This window comes from Dermacentor silvarum, chromosome 10 (genome assembly GCF_013339745.2).
Source record: "Dermacentor silvarum isolate Dsil-2018 chromosome 10, BIME_Dsil_1.4, whole genome shotgun sequence".
NCBI lineage: Eukaryota > Metazoa > Arthropoda > Arachnida > Ixodida > Ixodidae > Dermacentor > Dermacentor silvarum.
In genome coordinates this window covers 74,285,698-74,291,867 of record NC_051163.1, presented here as the reverse complement: position 1 = coordinate 74,291,867, position 6,170 = coordinate 74,285,698, and the positions used below count along the sequence as shown (strand labels likewise).

The window sequence follows — 6,170 nt, the reverse complement described above, 5'->3', positions numbered from 1 at the left end:
ACACAGGGTGCGACATTTGCGACGTTTGAATTTTGCACTATTTCGCGCGCGCTCCGTACGTGACCGGCCGGCGCACTGCGTTACCGCGATAAAGAAAATAGTTCCTCAAGGAAGCTAAGCAGAAAACTTTCACACTCTTGCAAACCACAGAAATTGTTAAGAAATACCATTATATTACAAGATTTGTTAATAAATATGGCAATTCATATCTATGAAAGCGTGGATTTGTATGCGCGTTTTTGTGTGATTGCGCGCTTGCGCTGTTGACTCTTTGGCGCATTCCGGAACTTTGTGCGTGCGGCGTATGTGTGCTGGTTGCGTGATGAGTTTGCTGCGTTTTCTGTGCCCTTTGCCTCGCTGTGACATCTTTGGTATATTCCAACTTGGTGCTCGCTCTTTATAGGCTACACGTTGCCTCGAAGATCACCATGATCGCCTCCGACTCAGCCACATCGAAGGTGAGTGAGTGTTTCGAATTCCACTTGCTCGTTCTTTGCGACGCTATCAGCAAAAGTGCGTACAGAGCGCGTGCGTGTCTTCCACGCGCCTCTGTGCTCGTTTTCATTACTAGTACTATCCTCCCGTTGCGAGAATTGGTTGTGCAGCACTAGATTTGTGATATTGAGCATGAAGTTTTGTCCTGATTTAACTTCACAGCGCGCTTGCGGCGACGTAAAGGAGCTATGTGGAGCCAGCTAAAACGGGGCATGTTGTGCGCGCCACGATTTTTGTTACGGTGTTCCAGCACCGATTGAAATTAGCCTTATTAATGAGCGCTCGTGCTCTGCCGTTTTGGTGGGCAGCTATGTGGAGCCAGCTAAAACAGGGCATGTTGTGCCCGCCACGTTGTTTGGTACGGTGTTCCAGCACCGATTGAAATTAGCCTTATTAATGAGCGCTCGTGCTTTGCCCTTTTCGTGGAAACAATTTGACGTGAAATAATCCGAACTGTACTGTAATCAAGTATATTTCGTTCGCGCAACGCCGTCCATTGACGTGCATCTACTACATGGCGTGTCGGGATCGGCGAAAATATGCGCAGGGCGTTTTGCCGTTCTAATGTATTCTGCTGCGCTGTTCGCTTCAGGATCGAGTGCCCAGAGTCCGCTGACACGCCGCGCGGTAGACACGCGCTGTGGCGCGATAATAATAAAGAATTGCAATGGCGTATATGCGATGCTATGTGATAGGTGAGATAAAAAAGGGCTGATGCCAGTGAATGCTGTGAAATCATCAGGTTATGTGTGGTTTGTTTTCCGCCGGTAGGCGCGCGGTGAACTTTTTTTTTTAACCATTATCTCCCTTCGACGCCATCGAGTAGTTCACGCTAACGCCTTCGCGTAGGCGCTCTATATTCACGGAAAAGGCAGATTCTGTGGGATTCTATGTTCTGCTTTAGTGGGATGAAACATTCAAAATAATGTCATCGTGTGAAGTTTCAGGCTTTGGCCCTTCAGTAACTGATTGATTTAACCGAGTTTGAAAATCAGTAAAGGAACGAGATGCTTGGGCATATTTGCCGTGTCGTCCCACTGTGCTCCCAGTGGCATGTAAGCGTTATCGACAAATGTAAAAAATTAGCAAGGCTTTTTATGAGATAGCAGCAGACAGCTATGTCAATAAGTTATTTTTGCTTTGAATTCACACACTAAAGAGGAGAGAGAGTTAAAGGGGAGCGTATCCTTGTGATCTAAATGACGCTTTGCCATAAGCTTGGAACAATGGTTTGTTGGTGGAGCAGTTCTGTGGAATACTTAGAGAGTAAGCAAACTGCAGTAGCAGCAGTTAGATGGGAGTAAAAAAATGCAACACAGGTTTTATATGAACGAGCTACCTTTAAGATGTGGCCGCAACAGTTCAGGCAGTAGATGAGCAAAAATAATTTTAAAATTTAGGAGAGAAATTAAAAATAAATTATTTGCCCACCTCACACTGCCAGTGGCAAGAGCAGCCATGCTTTAATGTTTTCAATCAGTCATTTATATCCATCCATTTATGTCGGCCTAATCGTCCATGTAGATGTTTTGATTGTTGCTTTTGAGTTATCGTGGCGTCACATTTTAATACTGACATCTGTTTTCAGAATCAAAATGAGCCTGGAGACGCCACAGGCGGAATGCAAAAGGTGGAATTCTTTGGCCATTCATCGTCTAGCGTCACCATGATCAAATGCACTGTTGCCAGGAGAATGTATTGCCGGGAGGTATTCTCCTTAAGATTTAGTAAAACTGGTAGCATTAAGTGTCTCCTTTGCGATTTTGCATAGCCTTTGATTTGCGAGTTGATTCATTTATTTGATGAGGTGGGCAGTTGGCACACCCTGTCTTTGTGTCTTATGTACACATTCAGCTGAGTAGGTCTGGGACACAGCAAGCGAATCTGATGTGTAGCGGTAATCGCATTAACGTCGACAGTTATCTTCCTGTTTGAGCTGCTACTGCTGCTTGCCAACACAAGCAGCAGTTGCCCACGATGGCGTGAAAGAGGTTCATTGAAGAGTGGCACATACTCTGAGTCACATACCCAGAGATCCAAGCAGGTCCATCAGATGGTTATTAACCCACTTCCCCTCTACATAGCAGCCCTACCCATAAGGCCATTGACCACCAAGTGACACAAATTGGCTGGAAAATAGTTAAAGACAGACACCCGAAAGAATGTGAAGTATCCTAAAAATGCTACTTGCATTAAAGTTTTCAATCCTTTGGTTTACTTACTATTTTATTTTGTACTGGTTGAATCCTTGTTTTTCTGAAGTACATGACATCCTAACAGCATAAGCTATGACATTAATTTTAGTTGTTTTTATTAGTGACATTAGTTAACAGTTTAGGTCTGGAGCAGGCAGTATTTCTGTGATTTATGCGGAGCGTGGCTGTTGTGTAAATGTGCTTAAAATCCTTAAACTACCTCACTAATATTTACCTAAACGTGCCGTTTCACATAGGTTGGAGAAGTGCTCATTCAGATGATCCTGGCACAGCTTGCCATAGTGGACCAGGCAAGTTTGCAAAGGCCTTGATTCACCATGTGTTCACAGAGAACCTCATGGGCCACTCACTTCTCGGAAACACCACCAATAGGCAAAAAGAGGCTCTTGGCCTTATCAGGGATAACGCTGTTATAGGCAAGTACCGTACATACTTTTTCCCATTGCATTTTTGCATTCACATTTTGTACTTGGAATTACCAGCTTGCTATTAGCACAACAAATGACTTTCAAGTAGCCTGTGTCTGCACCTACGTGCTACAATAGCCTACTATTTGGAATGAATGTTCATTTGATCTCAAGTCTCTAACACCTCCATACTAAAGTGCTAAATTTTAAAAAGCAGCCTTAACTGCCAGAAGTGATAGGTGGCTCCAACTGACAAAGTTAGGTGTATTTGCGCATTAGTTGCACTACTTGACTGTCATTGCAATGAACAGTTGCAATGAAGCAACTACCAATCTGTAGTACCAATCTGTGAAGCTTGCTACCAATCTGGTGCTATAGCGGGTGTGCTTAAGTAGCCTGAAAGTGTTGTTATAATATAGGAATTGTGAAGAAGCTATGCTCAAGTGCAGTTACTGCTCAACTCGAGGGACAGCACTTCCACCAAATTTCAGCAATCAAAATGGCCCTCCAGATTCTGTAACGCAAAACATAGTGGTTTCACCTATTTCAACAGACCACATTGAATTAAAGTTGCTCCTGTCTTGAAGGAGGTCCATGTGGTGCCAGACAGTAGCCTTTAAGCAGAGGGAGCTTAAGTTACGGGGCATAATTGTTTGGTTGTTTCGATGAAAGCAACAATAGGAACAGTTGCGAACTTCGTTGTCAACATTGCTATGTTTAGCTATGTTCATTCATTCTAGGCACTCAACCGATTAAGATCCAATTTATCACATTGTATTGTAGGATGTGGAAGAAACAGAGGTATTTATTTGACTTTTCCTCACGTTCTCATAAAATTATCAGTACTCAATAGGCCCTTGGCAGCTACGATTAAAGCTTCTTACAGAACATGAGGCATGTCCACAGCTCCCACTCTGAAATTGTTGGAAATGTCTCCTGCTTTTTTACTTCAAGGACGCACTTGCCTGTTTTCAGCGTTATTTTAAACCAGTGCTCAAGTACTATGGGTTTAGATTTATCAAAGATTAAATGAGCTTTGTAGGTGTTCATGTTTAACCCTTTGAGGATCACATATTTTCTGGCAAACGTCCCCCAATTTAAGCGTTATATTTTCATTCTGGATTGTCCCTCCAGTGACCTTTCGAGAAAAAAAAATGGGTAAATAATTTTTTAGGTCACGAAGTGACAAAGGTTTCTTAGTGTCCGCTGTTTTACACCATGTTTATTGTAGCATGCAGGGCAAACTAGCATAATCACATTTTTTAAATGTAATGACACTCACAAAACATTAAACTAGGTGAATACTCCCAAACTACTGCAGTGATGGGCACCATAGAATAAAGAGAAAGATCAGTTTTGTAAGAAGCCAAGGGGCAACAGCACAATCAGGATTTTTGTAGAAGTCACAGAAGGTTACAGAATCTGTAATGTAATGCTTGGGGACACTTCATACTTAAAAGGTATGCTTATTTATATGTTCTTTCGCCGCCTCATATTTATGGTCGTGACCACACGATTTGTTTCCACCACTCTACATGCATGGCAGTGACTCTCAAAGGATTAGCTGAGCCAGTCCACTTGCATATTTCTCTTGTAAGACTGAGCATTTGTTCGTATTTCTTCTTTGCATTTATTTATGTTAGTGTAACCAGGTCGGCGTGCAACTGCAGTAAATCCTCGTTATAAGCAGTATTTTGTTTTCAGTAGAGAGGCATAAAATGGTCATCACGATGTGAGAAGTGCACGCCAGTAGCATATGAGCTCGTAAAACAAATTCACATATACCATACTCAATTCTGGCCGCATAACCGTATTTGGAGCAACTCCTGCAAGGAAAAGTGCAATAAAGTGCTGCACATTTTGATTATGATTGTTGAGAGAACTCATTTTAGTTGCCAGTAGTCTATCTAAGTTTTTTCACCAACAGTATGAAGTCTTTTTCCCGCCATTTTGTTCCTAACAAGCAACGTTCACATTTTCACACCAAGGATATTTATGAAGTTATTCTGCCACAGTGGGCTTTTCCTGTTTGCCTTCTGCATATTGTACTAAGTGGAGTCTTCCGGTGCCACTCCACTTTGAAAGCTGGTCGTTCTCTAGAATTGAACTCGTGAAAACTGGTCGTTCTCTAGAATGGAACTCGTGAAAACTTGGAATAAACAAAACAAATGAAACAATTTCATTATAACAGGGCGTACTGTATGTCGCACTTTTGCATATGGAACATTGATCTTTAACGTCATGCGGTTTTTCCTTTTTTTTACAGGCTTTACCTGTCACAAGTTTCCTGGGACAAACGTGGCCTACATTAAGAACACTCTGGCCTCACTTCTCGCAAGGGACCTGAAGTGTCCAGAAGAGCTCAAGTCTGTGGACAGTTCAAGTGTTGTGCACTTGCAGCCCTCAACATTTTTTTATTACTATGATGTTTCTAGTCACCTGAAAAGGCCAGGTTGGATGGTTCAGACACAAGTACTGTGTTGTGATTAATAATTAATTGCACAAGTGTTGCGATTTGTATTTTAGTACATTTTTACGTAAATCTTTAATATATTTCTACAAAAGATACTGTTTCTTGACTATTTTATTTCATAGGTATCTCGGGTCATTTCATGCCAAGGCTGTTCCATGATGGCACACCATTTCAAGTTTGATAAAGTAAAAGTAGGCCCAGTGAGAAATTTTACAGAAAATTAGGTTTCATACATACACCGTAAAGTGGAATCTGTGCTATTGTCAGAGTGGTTCTGTTTAAGAAAAACTACATATTAACATTTGTTTGCAGTAATGGTTTATTTTGCTATTTCAAAATAGTAAGAAGTAGGTGGTAAAAGTTTGCTTAAATTCAGAGTGCAACAACAGTTCTCGGGCAAGGCAGCGATGTGCTTTCTTTCATGTACGCATGAACCTGATTTCTTGCAAATTCTTTCATTGTAACTTGTTTTGCGGCACTCAAAAATTAAAAAAAAATTCCTCATGCCAGTTCCATTTAAGTCTTCCAGCAGGTAACTAATGGCCACTGTGTATCAGATAAAAACCTTAAGTAGTCAAA

At 41.7% G+C, this 6,170-nt stretch overlaps 1 long non-coding RNA gene across 1 annotated transcript; it reads left to right on the top strand.

Moving 5' to 3' along the window:
• The first annotated feature begins 309 nt into the window (after positions 1 to 309).
• LOC125940568 (uncharacterized) lies at positions 310 to 3,085 on the top strand. The gene is made up of 3 exons (XR_007463759.1): positions 310 to 458; positions 2,084 to 2,125; positions 3,041 to 3,085. It is a non-coding gene; the product is annotated as an uncharacterized LOC125940568 (long non-coding RNA).
• Positions 3,086 to 6,170: the final 3,085 nt, after the last annotated feature.